We start from the raw sequence: 15,496 nt of genomic DNA, 5'->3' as shown, positions 1-15,496 counted from the left end.
GATTTTGCAGGCAAGCATTTTAACCACTAAGCCATCTCTCCAGACCCTTGTTGAGAAAATTTGCATCTATGTATAGCAAGACAATTGGTCTGGGTTTTGTTTTTCTTTTTTCTTTTTTCTTTTTTTCGGTTTTTCAAGGTAGGGTCTTGTTCTAGCCCAGGCTGACCTGGAATTCACTAAGTAGTCTCAGGGTGGACTCGAAGTCACAGCGACCCTCCTACCTCTGCCTCCTGAGTGCTAGGATTAAAGGTGTGCGCCACCACAGCTGGCTTTCTTTTTGTATCCTTATCTGCTCAGGAATCAGAGTAACACTGGCTTCATAGAGTAAATTTCAAAGTGTTCCTTCCTTTGACTCTTGTATTCTTTTTTTAAAATTAATTTTATTGACAACTTCTATGATTGTAGACAATATCCCATGGTAATTCCCTCCCTCCCCCACTTTCCCCTTTGAAACTTCACTCTCCATCATATCTCCTCCCTCTAGCAATCAGTGTCTCTTTTATTTTGAAGTCATCATCTTTTCCTCCTATTATGATGGTCTTGTGTAGGTAGTGTCAGGCACTGTGAGGTCATGGATAACCAGGCCATTTTTTTTTTGTCTGGAGGAGCATATTGTAAGGAGTCCTACCCTTCTACCCTTCCTTTGGTTCTTATGTTCTTTCCACCACCTCTTCCACAATGTATCCTAAGCCTTGGAAGGTGTGATAGAGATATTGCAGTACTGAGCACTCCAGTCACTTCTTTCCAGCACCATGATGCCTTCTGAGTCATCCCAAGGTCACTGCCATATGAAAAGAGAAGGTTCTCTACCAAAAGTGAAAGTAGCATTAATATGTGGGTATGAACATTAAGAGAAGTGCTTACTGGGCAATTTGGTAAGCATAGTATATACATTTAGCCAGGCAGAAGCAAACGTTACACCCCTAGGGCTCATGACTACTCCTGTTTTAGGTTTTCAGTATCAGGGATGTATTCCCTCCCATGGAGTGGGCCTCCAGTCCAATAAGAAGGCAGTTGGTTTCTACCATGACAGATGTGCCACTATTGCACCCATTGGCTCATTTGGCCCGGCTGGAAAAATATAAGGCTTATTAGTGGCCACTGTTGAGTATCTTCACTTGTGATTTCTCTCTCTCCCATTGAACTGCAAGCAGTGTGGCTTTGGTTTTCAGCTCAGTCCTAGCAGAATTCCTCAGTGGCCTTCCAGCCCAAGTATGTGGAGTCTTCAGCAATAGGGTTTTACCATCTATTTCTAGTGGGAAACCAAGGGCCTTGGCAATGGCCTGTAATGTTTGGGGGGCATCAGGGACCTCCCTGGCCAAAAACTCACTGTAATGTATCCCATCCCTGGCACGGAAAATTTTCTCATAACAATCTATGGCTCCTCAGTGTTCCATTGTCCAAAAAGTAGGTTTCTGTATGATTTACTTATATCTTCTTGGATTTTGATTAGCCCTTGCTTCACCTTTCCTTTACTCAATCTCTACCCCTGGCCTCACTTAGGCGGCCTTTTCACCCCCATCTTGTTTTCTTTTTGCTACTTCCTTCACAACGAAGGAAGGTGTGATAGAGATGTCTCAGTGCTGAGGACGCCACTGTCATTTCTAAGCACTATGGTAAATCTGAAGACTCCACTGTCACTTCTGAGCACTATGGTAAGTTTTAAGTCATCCCAGTGGCTATGACCATCTGTAAAGAGAATAGTCTCTAACCAAAGGTAAGAGTAGCATTAACATATGGGCATTAGGGTTGGAGAGATGGTTTAGTGGTTAAGGTGCTTGCCTGCAGAGCCAGAGGACCTTGGTTTGATTCCCCAGGACCCATGTAAGCCAGATGCACAAGGTAGTACATGCATCAGAAGTTCATTTGCAGTGGCTGGAGGCCCTGGTATGCCTATCCTCGTTCTCTCTCTCTCTTCCTCTGCCTCATTCTCTCTCTCAAATAAGTAAATGAATAAAAATAAAATATTTTTTAAAATATGGGCATTAACATAAGTATCCGGAGGGCAGTTTAGTGGTCATAATATTATCCATTTAGCTAGACAACAGTAGTAGTTAACCCTTGGGTTTATGACCTAAGTCATAGGCTTTTCATTAGGTTTTCAGTACCAGACAGGAATTCCCTCCCATGGAGCAGGCCTTAAGTCCAGTCAGACAGCAGTTGGTTTTCCCCATAACAGACATGCCACCACTTTACCAGCTGGTACATTTGGCTGACTGGCCAACCATAAGCTTAGAGGGTTCACTGCTGATTAACATTGATGACTTTTCTTCTCCAAGCTGCATAGGTCTTTCCAGCATCCTGACAGCTAGCCAGCAGGGAGGAGGCTTCCAGCTCAGCTCCAGCTTGATTTCCCAGCGACCTGCAGCCTGAGCATGTGCAGCCTTCAGCAACGGGGTCTAACCATTCAGGACAGGTTTGTGAGGAGGTTAATACCATCATTTTACATGTTTCAGTTAATAGGAAACAAGAAATGTGTGAATCATTTATTTCTAGAATTTGCCATTTAATGTTTGGACCACGGTTGAGTGTAGATATCTAAACCAAAGAAACTAAAACTTTGGATGAGAGGAGATTACTATACTAAAAGCCATGGTTCCCCTCCACAACCACCACGTTGACTGAGATTACTATACTAAAAGCCATGGTTCCCCTCCACAACCACCACGTTGCCTGTCTTGTACTAACACATGTCCTTGCTTCTGTCTTTGCCTCTCGGTCTTTCCTCATCACAGTGGACGAGTTGATTCCCTAAAACGTTAGTCAGGTTCCATCACCCTGTGCTTCTCACTTTCCACTGGACTCCATCTTCGCAGAAATAGTCAAAACCTTTGTGATGGCCTACGTGCACCTAGAAAACCCCGGGACTCTTAGACGACGTCTAAACTGCCCTGTGTCTCGTCCCAGGCCTTCCTGGGACCTCTGCTCCGTTCAGTAGTCTCCATCATGCCACGCGACAAGCTCTCTCTCCCTTGCTCCAACATTGCATGCTTAGTGGGTCCTACTGAGTCCCTACTCTGAGGAAGGCTTGTTTTTCTGTGCTGGGAATTGAACCTAGGGCTTCAAGCATGTTAGGCAAGAGATGTTAGGAGAGATGGCAGAAAGAGGGTGGGAGGGGCGAACACATGGAGTTAGCTTTTTTTTTTTTTTTTTTTTTTGAGGTAGGGTCTCACTGTAGTCCAGGCTGACCTGGAACTCACTCTGTAGCTCAGGCTGGCCTTAAACTCACAGCTATTTTCCTTCTTCTACACACACACACACACACACACACACTTTAATCTAGATTCTATAAGGGGGAAATGTAGTATTTGTTTTTCTGAGTTTAGTTTACTTTGTATAACAATGATCTCCACTTCCACCCATTTTCTGCATTTCTGTCATTTCTCTTTATGGCTGAATAATATTTCATTCTGTATACATGGCACATTCTATTTATCCATTCTTCTTCTCAATAAGCCTCCTCCTGCTTTCAAGTCTTTTTTTTTTTTTTTTTTTGTAACCCATCAAATTCAGTTAGGGTTGCTTGCATGAGTGTGTCTGATTATTTATGGAACCATGAGTAATATACCAGTGGCTATACCACTGAAGTGAATGCCTTTTCTTTGGGTAACCAAAAACTCCTAACAGTTCCTCACAAAAAGGTGGTTCTCATAAGCCCCATCCCATGGCGGGATGCGGACAGGACTCATTTTGTGCAGGTCTTGTGCAGGTAACAGCAGCTGCTGTGAGGTCATGAGTGTGAAGGTCATGTCACATTCGGAAGGCAGCATCCATAGCATTCTGCTTCATCTTGTGGCTCAACCATTTTTTCTGCCCCTTCATCAATGTTCCCCAAGTCTTGGAGGGGTTGACATAAATGACTGAGCACTCAGCAGTCACTTAGTCTCAGAATTTTGACTGAGGCTGAGTCTCTGTATTCATTGCTGTCCACGGCAAAAAGAAATTTCTCTGATGAACACTGAAAGCAGCAGTGATCTGTGGGTATAAATATAAATACTTAGAAGGCAGCGTGACATCATGTTTATTTAGTGGTGGGGAGACTTCAATCATGTTGCCTATTATGTGTTTAAATTGTACATGTTCTCGATTTAATTTGGTAAGTCATGCAGGTATAACAATGTATCTATTTCTTATAAATTTTCCAGGTTTTTCTGGACTAGAAGTTTACAAATTATTCATCAATGGTCTTCGGGATTTCATTGTAATCTGTTGTCATCTCCCTTTCTTTCATCTATAATTTTATTAATATATGCCATTTCTCTAGTATTTCTTTTTTGTTTTGTGACTTTAAAAAAATATCTTATTTATTTATTTATTTATTGGAGAGAGGGAGAGAGAGAGAAGCAGAAAGAGAATGGGCACGCCAGGGTCTCTAGCCACTACAAATGAACTCCAGACACATGCACTGCTATGTGCATCTGGCTTATGTGGGTCCTGGGGAATCAAACCTGGGTCCTTAGGCCTTGCAGGCCAGCCTCTTAACCACTAAGCCATCTCTCTAGCATGTTTTTTTTGTTTATTTGAAGTAGAGTCTCTCCCTAGCCCAGGCTGACCTGGAATTCATTATGTAGTCTCAGGCTGGCCTTAAATTTACAGTGATCCTCCTACCTCTACCTCCCAAATGCTGGGATTAAAGGCATGCACCACTACATCTGGCACAACTTTAATTTTTTTTTTAAATTTTTATTTATTTATTTGAGAGCGACAGACACAGAGAGAAAGACAGATAGAGGGAGAGAGAGAATGGGCGTGCCAGGGCTTCCAGCCTCTGCAAATGAACTCCCAATGCGTGTGCCCCCTTGTGCATCTGGCTAACGTGGGACCTGGGGAACCGAGCCTCGAACCGGGGTCCTTAGGCTTCACAGGCAAGTGCTTAACCGCTACGCCATCTCTCCAGCCCACAACTTTAATCTTTTAAATTATCTCTGTGTATATGGTTTGTTTGTGTTCATGCATGTGACTGCAGTCATGCGTGTGCCACAGTGTGCACGTGGAGATCAGAAGGTAACCTTGAGTAATGGTCCTCACCTTCCACCTTGTTGAGGCATGGACCTTTGTTTACTGCTGCAAAAGTCTGCTGGCTGGTTTGTGAGCTTCCAGGGATTCTCCTGTCTCTGCTTCCTATTTTGCATAGGAAGAATGGGATTACAGATACTCTAAAGAAATAGCTACAGGGCTGGAGAGATGGCTTAGTGGTTAAGGTGCTTGCCTGCAAATCCTAAAGACCCAGGTTTGATTCTCCTGGTCCCATGTAAGCCAGATGCACATGGTGGTATATTCTCACTCTCTCTGTCTCTAATGAATAAATAAAAATTAAAATATTTTTTAAAAAAGAAACAGCTACAGTGACAACTAGGTGGCAATAGCTTGGAGGGCTTGGGGAGTGTCCTCCCGCATGCTGCATATGCTCTGAATCAGCGTCCTATATATGGTGCTGTTTCTTCTATAGCCTGGATTCACAGGTCCAGGAATCAAGGGGTGGAGGTGGCAATGGTCCCACTTACCATCACCCCAAGTGCTCCATTAGCTAAATGTTGGCTTCCTGTTCCCGCAACCTTACATTCTTCTGGCCTAGAGGTCTTGGTGCCAGAGTGGGGAATGCTTTTTCCAGGGGGCACAAAGAACATTCCATTGAACTGGAGGCTAAGACTACCCCTGACCACTTTGAGATCCTGATGACCTTGAGTGAACGGGCTGAGAAAAGAGTTATAGTGTTAGCAGGGGTGGATGATTGATTCAGACTACCAAGGGGAAATTGGACTGCTCCTCCACAGTGGAGGTAAGGAAGAGTATGTTTGGAGGGCAGGAGATCCTTTAGGGTGTTTTGTTACCAAGCCCTGTTATCAAAGTCAATGGACAACTGCAACAGTAATGTTGGTATTGAGGAGTGGTGTCAATTGCTGCTAGACATCTGACTGTCTGACTTTGACCTTTTTAGGCTGAATTTCAAGAGAAATGTGGAAGGATTTAAAACTGTGGCCTAGGAGACACCTTGCAGTGCTGTAAGTACAGCTTGATGGGACAGGTCTGGTCAGAGTTGAAAGACCTGAATGCAGTAAGAACTATGGGCTGTGAGGTTTGTCTTATGAGGATGAGAAAGAGCTTTGCCTGGGCTGGGATAGAAGCAGTTTGTGTGAGAGTTTGCTGTTATCCTGTGTCCTGAGAAGTTGTGTAGAGTTGCTTTGCATAGAAATGGACTGGTGTGAGCAGAGGGATATGACACAGAAAGAAATCTTTAGGCTAAAACTGCTGCCCATTCAGCTGCAATTGCACGAGAGATTACAGCTATTGAGATTGGCCCAGCTGACCTGCATTGGGACAACAGAAAGAATGCAGTGTTTTGAAGGGCCTTGAATTCTCAGAGTGTCCTGTTCTTCAAAGTCTGCTTTATTCTCCCCTGGTTTAACATATTGGCATCCTACCTGGTATTGTGGAGTATAAGAAATGCAGGAAAGAGAGGGTCATTGAATTTGCAACACGGTCTTGTATTTTGGAAATGGCCATAGTCAGTATGAAGCAGGATTTCTGGATGCCTGCATGGAGACCAGATGGAGCCATGAGGATGAACTGTGGATTGCAGTGGGGACCCAGTGGAGATGCCAGGGCCATGAGATGGCTGCTAAGGAAAGCTGCCGGCCCCAGATGAGGTTTTCCAGGACTGTGAGTAGCCTAGCTGGAGGGGTGGAACTGGAACTCCAGAGACTTTGTTGCTGGTTAGAATCATCAGACTTGAAGATTTGTCACTAGTTAGAGTACTTGGATTCGGAACTACAGAGTTTGATGTTTGCCCTGGTTGTTTTAATCTTGTATTGGTTGAATATTTCTTTGCTATGCTCAATGCAATCTTTTGCAGTGTGAATGTTTATTCTGTACCATTATGGTTCTTTTGTTTAGTTTTGTTTTTCAGGGTAGGGCTTCACTCTAGCTCAGGCTGACCTGGAATCCATTATGTAGTCTCAGGGTGGCCCTTGAGCTCATGGAAATCCTCTGCCTCCTGAGTGCTGGGATTAAAGGTGTGTGCCACCACTCCTGGCCCATTATAGTTTTTTTGGGGGGGAGGATTTTTTGGTATTATGGCTCAGTTAAAAGACCTTGGATTATGAGATATTTTAACATTATTAGGATTGATAAAATATATGGGGCCTTTTAAAGTTGGACTGAATGCATTGCATTACACATCATGGATGGTTATCAGTTTATGGGGGGCAGGGGTGGTGGTTTGATTCAGGTGTCCCCCATAAACTTAGGTGTTCTGGATGTTTGGTTCCCCAGCTGATGGCAACTGGAAATTAAAGCCTCTTGGAGCTGGTTTATTGTTGGGGGTGGGCTTATGGGTGTTAATAGCCAGTTTCCCCATGCCAGTGTTTGGCACACTCTCCTGTTGTTATTGTCCACCTTATTGGCCAGGGGGTGATGTTCACTCTCTGCTCATGCCATAGTTTACCCCTGCCATCATGGAGCTTCCCCTCAAGTCCATAAGCCAAAAGTAAACCGCCCTCCCCTCCCCAAAGCTGCTCTTGGTTGGGTGATTGGTAGCAATGCAAACCTGACTTCCTAGCCTCTAGTTTGTGTGTGTGTCTGTATGTATGTTTTAAATAAAAAGTGGTTTCTAGGTATCTCTTATAGACACATCAGCTCTGGAATGACCTGAGGAATAGGCTAGTAAGGACTGTTGGTTTCACAGATTATGATTTAGTTCCAATTTCCTTTAAAATCCTGAAATTTTGGAGAGTAACTAGCCATTAGTTGTAATGCTTTTAATTTTTTAAGTTATTGACTTAACATTTATTCATTTGAGAGAGAAGCAGATAGAGAGAAAGAATGGGTGGCCTTTAGCCACTGCAGACAAACTCCAGACGCATGTGCTTCCTTGTGCATCTGGCTTATGTGGTTTCTAGGGAATAGAACCTGGGTCCTTAGGCTTCACAGGCAAGCATTTTAACTGCGAAGCCCTAAACTCCAGCCCATTTACTAATTTTTTGAATAAAAAGGTTGTTCTCTTAGGTCCCCTCGCCCCCACCCCAATTCTGCTGAGGGTCTTCTGTGGGGTTATTGGAATTCATTGTGGGGCCCAGAGGCCTCAGTCAGTCTCTGCAGTGAGGAGAAACATGGCGCCTCAGGCTATTCCACCCTGAGGCTCCTACAATCTTTCCTCCTGCTCTTCCACAATGTTCCCAGAGCCTTGGCAGGCAAGATAGGGATCTGATTTAGGGTGGCTTTCTGTCCTCCTGCATTTGCCTCACCAAAGCTCCCCATTGTTCACCGATTGCCTGGGCAACAGTTCCCCCTGGTCCTCTGGTCCTAAGGCATTTGCAGGGAATTTGAGAGCATGGGGGCATGCGGGGGGGGGGAGGGGGGGGAGAGAGGGGGGAGCAACCCTTTCCTCGGTGTTTGTCGTCCCCAGGTGGCCGAACTGAGCCCTTCATTTTCTTGAGCCAAATATTTTTACCAACTGGTGCTACTCCGACCTCATTCTGAATAATCGCTAAGCATCCCAGTACACTCAAAGGCTACCCAGGGACCCCATAGACTGCTGCCTCGCAGGCAAAACCCCCGTTGCCCCACAATCTGGGGTCCTGGAAGGAAGAAGGCTCTCCCAGCCCTGTCCCGCACTTCTCCTCCGCTAAGGACTATTCTAACTCCTTCAAAGTTAACCATCCTTTCACATTACATAGCAAGCTCGCCTCACCCGCTTAAATGCCATTTTCTACTTGTCGCATGCACATGGCCTGCAGTGCCTCCATGTCTGCAGAAACAGGTTTTTTTTTTAATTTTTAATTTTATTTAATTTTTATTAATTTTCCATGATTATAAAAAATATCCCATGGTAATATCCTTCCTCCCCCACATACTTTCCCCTTTGAAATTCCATTCTCCATCATATTACCTCCCCATCTCAATCATTGTACTTACATATATACAATACCAACCTATTAAGTACCCTCTTTCCTTCCTTTCTCTTGCCTTTATATCTCCTTTTTAACTTACTGGCCTCTGCTACTAAGTATTTTCCTTCTCACGCAGAAGCCCAATCATCTGTAGCTAGGATCCACATATGAGGGAGAACATGTGGCACTTGGCTTTCTGGGCCTGGGTTACCTCACTTAGTATAATCCTTTCCAGATCCATCCATTTTTCTGCAAATTTCATAACTTCATTTTTCTTTACCGCTGAGTAGAACTCCATTGTATAAATGTGCCACATCTTCATTATCCACTCATCAGTTGAGGGACATCTAGGCTGGTTCCATTTCCCAGAAGTTATAAATTGAGCAGCAATAAACATGGTTGAGCATGTACTTCTTAGGAAATGAGATGAGTCCTTAGGATATATGCCTAGGAGTGCTATAGCTGGGTCATATGGTAGAGAAACAGGGTTTTTATATGCTGCAGATTATTTACTTATCTATTTAATGAGATGGAGAGAGGTAGGTAGAAAGAAAATGGGCACACTAGGGCCTGTAGCCACTGCAAACTCCAGATGCATGCACCACCTTGTGCATCTGGCTTTGGGTGGGTACTGGGGAACTGAGCCTGGGTTCTTTGGCTTTGTTGGTAAGTGTCTTAACCGCTAAGCCATCTCTGCAGCCCTGATGCAGGATTTACTAGTCAGTTTTCTACTCCTTTTTTGCTCTTTTTCCACCTGTGCATCTTCAATGGAAACAGTCAGCGGTGCCTTTTCTCCTTCCTGTCTCCCTGTATAATAACAGTTCTGTGTCATTCATGTATATATATATATATATATATATATATATATATATATATATATATATATATATACACACATACATATATATATACATACATATACATATATATATATACATATATATACATATATATATATATATATATATACGACTCACCAGATCCTCACAGGCATCCCACCATGGAAATACCCCATTTTCAGTGAGCTGAATGCTGTTGTGATTTCACTTAAAGTGCCTGCTGAATGCAAACTGTACCAGCTTCTTCACTAAAGGCTAAATCGTTTATTTAGTCTTCACAATGTGCTATTTGCAGTGGAGGAAATAGATTAGAGATCCGAGGGAACACTAAACAAGAAGTTGCCTGAGGCTGTGCTTCCAAAACCTGATGCTGTCTTGTCACCTGTCACTGCTGAAAAAAATGCCCTTTTAGATGGCAGAGAATTCAGAGCTCTTGGGCTTGTTATGCAAATGTCTGCAGTGGAATGATAAGTGGATTATTACAAGCTTACTCTGATATTACTATAGTTATTTTAACTATTTCATTGCCTCTCATGTGACACTCAATGGAAATATCTGCTTTGCAAAGCTTAAATTTTGCATAGCAAAATACAAATTACAATACTGTAAATACTGTTCCTTTTGTCTCCTTCTCCAACAGTCCTCCAACTGTGCTGTCGAAGCAGGCTTTGCAATTCTAGACATGGCCATCACATCCAGCTATGTTTCCTTTTCTCCTTTTCATTAATTTGATATTACTGGGTTATGAATGTAGCCCAGCGGTAGTGAGTGTTTAGTAGGCAGGAGCATGCACACACAATCATGAAACTGTTACATCACTGAAAAGAAGTCCACCCCAAGGTACCTAATGTAGTTTTGGGGTGTAGCTACTTTAAAGCCGGGCATAGTGGTGCACACCTTTAACCCCAGCACATGGGAGGCAGAGGTAGGAGGATTGCCATGAGTTCGAGGCCACCCTGAGACTGCTGCCTCAGGAGGCTCTTGGTTCCTTCCCGTAGGAGGATCTGCAATGGTAGCAGGTGCTGGTCCTGCTGGGGAGAGTCCTTCCTCTGCTGTTCCAAGTAATTCCAGGTCAGCCTAGGCGAGAGTGAATCCCCTATCTCAGAAACCCAACAATAAATAAATGATACCCATGGGGGGGGGGAATCCACTTACAGAAGTTATTTTGTGTGGCTGCAGTCATATTCCATTTCTCTGCAACTCACATTTGCTATTTATCTGCCTAATATAGTACGAAAAATTCCACTTCTGCTGCTGACTCATTTAATAGCTGCCCAATATCTGCTACGTCTTCAGAGACCCTTTTGGAGAGACAACACCCTTTTCTCATTATTTCTCAATATAAAACTGTTCCTCTGTGGGCTTGTGCTGTTTCTGGAGAGTGAAAATGCTCCCAAGCTCTTCCCAGGAAGTGCTCTGTGCCAGAGAGCTCCGCACAGTTCAATTCCTATCCACGCTCTTGCTGCAAACAAGACAGGCACTGGGGGCCAAGGCTGCCTGTGACAGTGTTTCTCAGTACTCGTTACAAAGCTAACACCAGGGCTGGAGAGATGGCTGGCTTAGTGGTTGAGGTGCTTGCCTGTGAAGCCCAAGGACCCATGTTTGATCTCTCTCCAGATTCCATGTAAGCCAGATGCACAAAGGTGAGGTAAGCACAAGGCTTCACATGCCCACTAAGTGGCACAATTGTCTGGAGTTCAATTGCAGTGCCTGAGGCCCTGGGGCACTAAATCTCTCTCTCTCTCTCTAAAATAAAAATAAAAAGCTAACATCCGCTGGGGATGGTGGTGTGCACCTTTAATCCCAGCCCTCAGGAGGCTGAGGTAGAACGATCACTGAGTTTGAGGCTAGCTTGAAAATGCATAGTGAATTCCAGGTCAGCCTGCCTACAGTGAAACCCTACCTTAAAATAAACAAACAAACAAAGGCTAACACTGCTTAGGAAGACAGTGGGCCACTCAGCATGAGTGCCACAGCACCTCCGGAAGTCCCTCCACACGGTCAGCACTAGCCAAGGGCTGGGCAGGGGTGTCTTTCAACTTCCACTGACCTGGCTCAGGCCTCTGACCTCACACTGAGATAAAGGCCATGGCCCTCTGGTTCCTGTCCCCGGCTGTTTTCCCCTCTGCTCAGCCCTCCTCCTCACTTACCATGATGGCCTTAAAATTTCTCATCATGTTGTCCCTCATCTCAGAAGTTTCAGTGGCTTTTCTCACTTGCTAATAAAGCCCCACCACAGAACTCTGGGAACCTCATTTTCCAAAAGAACACTTAGTCAGGCACAATATTTTACTATAATCTTGATATTTGGATGGTAGAGGCAATGGATCAAGAGTTAGGGTTCCAGGTCAGCCTGGGCTAGAGTGAGACCCTACCTCAACAAACAAAACAGGCTGGAGAGATGGTTTTGTGGTTAAAGTGCTTACCTGTGAAGCATAAGGACCAAGGCTTGATTCCCCAGTACCCACGTATGACAGATGCACAGGGTGGCACATGTGTCTAGAGGTCCTTTGCAGTGGCTGGAGGCCCTGGCAAGCTTTCTCTTTCAAGTAAGTAAATAAATAAATAATTTTTAAGTTATTTTTTTAAATTTAAAAAAAAAAAAAACAGGGATAGGGAGATGGTCCAGTTGTTGAAAAAGCCTGCTGGCCCAGATTAAATTCCCCAGTACCAGATGCATAACCTAACAACACATGTGTCGAGGTTGTTTACAGCAGCAAGAAGGCCCTGATGTGCCCATACTCCAGCTCTCTTTTTTTTGTTCACAAACAAAAATATTTAAAAAATGCAAACAAGGGACATACCATTTCTTCCATCCCCATCTGTCACTGTCATTTGGGTTACAAAAGCCTGAGCTAGGACAGTCCCAACAAGCCAGGCTTGGCCATAGGATTCAATACACCAACTAAAGAGATGATTAACAGTGAAAAATGGAGAAAGGAGTTTTATTCATATTGGTTTGAATTGGGTCTCACTCTAGCTTAGGTTGACCTGGAATTTACTATGGAGTCTCAGGGTAGCCTTGAGCTCACAGCGATCCTCCTACCTGTCTCCAAATGCTGGGATTGCAGGGTGTCGTGGTGCACACCTTTAATCCCAGTACTTGGGAGGTAGAGGTAGGCGGATCGCCGTGAGTTCGAGGCCACCCTGAGAATGCAGAGTGAATTCCAGGTCAGCCTGAGCTAGAGTGAGACCCTACCTCAACCCCCTCCCCACCAAATGCTGGGATTAAAGGTGTGCACCACCACACCCAGGCTTATTGGAAAGCAGAATAAAAAAGTGGTCCAGTAACTCTCACATGTCTTGGACAATGACTTGACATGGGGTTTAGTTTATTTAAATACTTCTGGTCAAGCTATGGTCCTATCCATCACTCTAGCCAGAAAAGTGGCTCGACAGTTTGTTCATCTGCTAATCACTGTCTTAGATGAGAGGACCAATCTGATTCCTACAAGATGACTGATTACTTCCATTCCAGGATGTAGTTTGGTTTCCATGAACCGTTTTCCTCATCTGAGGAAGGATGGAGGGATCTCTCCTTTGAGGTTTTGGGATTCAAGGTGACTCAAGATTAAAGACAAGGATTTACCTCTGTGCCATCAGCCAAAGTAGAGACACAAAATGAAGGTTAAGATGCCAGGCTTTCATCCTGCTTTTAGTTGCCCAGTGAGCCAAGTGAGGAGTCAGTGCTTTTTAGCAAAAGCAGCTTTTAAGTGTCTGTTTCAAGAAAAAAAAAAAAAAAAGAGCCAGGCGTGGTGGTGCACGCCTTTAATCCCAGCATTTGGGAGGCAGAAGTAGGAGGATTGTCATGAGTTTGAGGCCACCCTGAGACCACATAGTGAATTCCAGGTTAGCTTGTGCTAGAGCGAGACCCTACCTAAAAAAAAAAAAAAAAAAGAAAGAAAGAAAGAAACCTTCCTATGGTAAATCCCAACCAGAAACTGCTCAGTGTCAGAGTTCCTGCCCATCTGAAGGCAGGCAATACTAAGTGGGGAAGTGTGACTTGGAGTCAGTAGGGAAAGCTCTAGAAGGCTATTGTGGCAACTTCTGGGGAGATTTGTAAGTGTTGCTGGCCCAGCTTCTTACTCTAGCCTTCAAGACTATTTTCCTAAAGGAGTCAGCATTAAATGACATAAAATGACAGAAGGCCTGATTAGAGCATGCAAGAATTTATAAAACCTTAGTGAGAACAAGGAGTAGATAAAACATTGACTGGTGTTGAGTTACCTTCTTGTAGATGGAATTAAGTACCTTATAAAATCGGTTCAAGGGGAGGAAGGGTTTATTTCAGTCTACAGGGCCAGGTTACAGTGCATCATGGTGGGGAAGGCATACGGAGGCAAGAGCTTGAGGCAGCTGCTCACATTTGGTCCACCGTAAGGAAGCAGGGTAGAGCGATGAGTGTTGAAGGCTCTGATAGCTTTCTTTCGTTTTTTTTTTTTTTTTGGTTTTTCGAGGTAGGGTCTCACTCTGGTCCAGGCTGACCTGGAATTAACTCTGTAGTCTCTGGGTGGCCTCGAACTCATGACAATCCTCCCACCTCTGCCTCCCGAGTGCTGGGATTAAAGGCATGTGCCACCACACTCAGCTTTGATAACTTTCTTTTTAACGGTCCTGTTTATGGGATGGTGCTGCATAGTTAGTTAGGTTTGGTCCTTCCACCTCAACTAATCTAGAAAACCCCTCCCAGACATGACCAGAAATGTGTTTCCCTGGTACTTCTAAATCCTGTCCAATTGGCAACTAGAGATTAACTCTCACAACTGGGAACCAGAGCACCTGGGTTTTGGTTCAGTCCTGCTCATGCTGGCTTTATAGTCTTGGGTAAATCAAGGCACTTTTCAGAACCCAAGTTTGGCCCTAAGTGGTAGGAACAGTGCCTACCATGGCTACTTCCCAGAACTGTTGCAAAGGCTAAGGATCTGAACGGGTTTTGCCAGAAAGCAAGCAACAGGACCCTGGCCAGCATAAAAAGGGAGTGGGGAACAGCACCAGAATAAGCTGACCAGAAGATGAGAACTGGGCTGGGCTGGCTAGCAGCCAAGCAGAATTTGGGGAAGATGCTATCTAAGCAGTATTGCTGTGTCAATCTAGATATAGTCTCTGACTACCCAGAAGTGTCTTCTTTCTCATGTCACATTGCTCATGACCTGGCATGACAGGTAGTCAAGTGTTTCATCATTGTGATGTAACAACCGAGAAAGGAAACTTATTATTTTTGGTTTTCCAAGGTAGGGTTTCACTCTAGACCAGGCTGACCTGGAATTCACTATTTAGTCTCAGGGTGGCCTCGAACTCACAGCAATCCTCCTACCTCTGCCTCCCAAGTGCTGGGATTAAAGGTGTGCACCCTCACACCCAGCTATACTTTTTATTTGCATGCATGTATGCACACATGCACATGCCAGGGTCTCTTGCTACTACAAACAAATGTCCGTCTGGCTTTATGTGGGTAGTTGGGGAAGTGAAACCAAGTTGGTGGGCTTTGCAAGCAAGCACTGTTAATTGGCCACTGAGCCATCTCCCCAGCCCTGAGAGCAAAGCAACTTAGAAGAGGAAAGATTCATTCTGGCTCATGGTTTCAAGTGCACGCTCACTTAGCTCCACTATTATGGGCTTGTGCTCAGACAGAACACCACAGCAGGGCGGCTGTGCCAAGCAAGACTGATCTTCAGGGAGGCTCGGAGCCAAGAGAGGAAGAGTCGAGGGACCAAATACACCACTCAAAGGCATACCCTTTGTGTCCTAGTGCCTTCAATCAGGCGTCGC

Source organism: Jaculus jaculus, chromosome 6 (assembly GCF_020740685.1).
Source record: "Jaculus jaculus isolate mJacJac1 chromosome 6, mJacJac1.mat.Y.cur, whole genome shotgun sequence".
NCBI classification, from domain to species: Eukaryota; Metazoa; Chordata; class Mammalia; order Rodentia; family Dipodidae; genus Jaculus; species Jaculus jaculus.
This window is presented reverse-complemented; position numbering follows the sequence as displayed.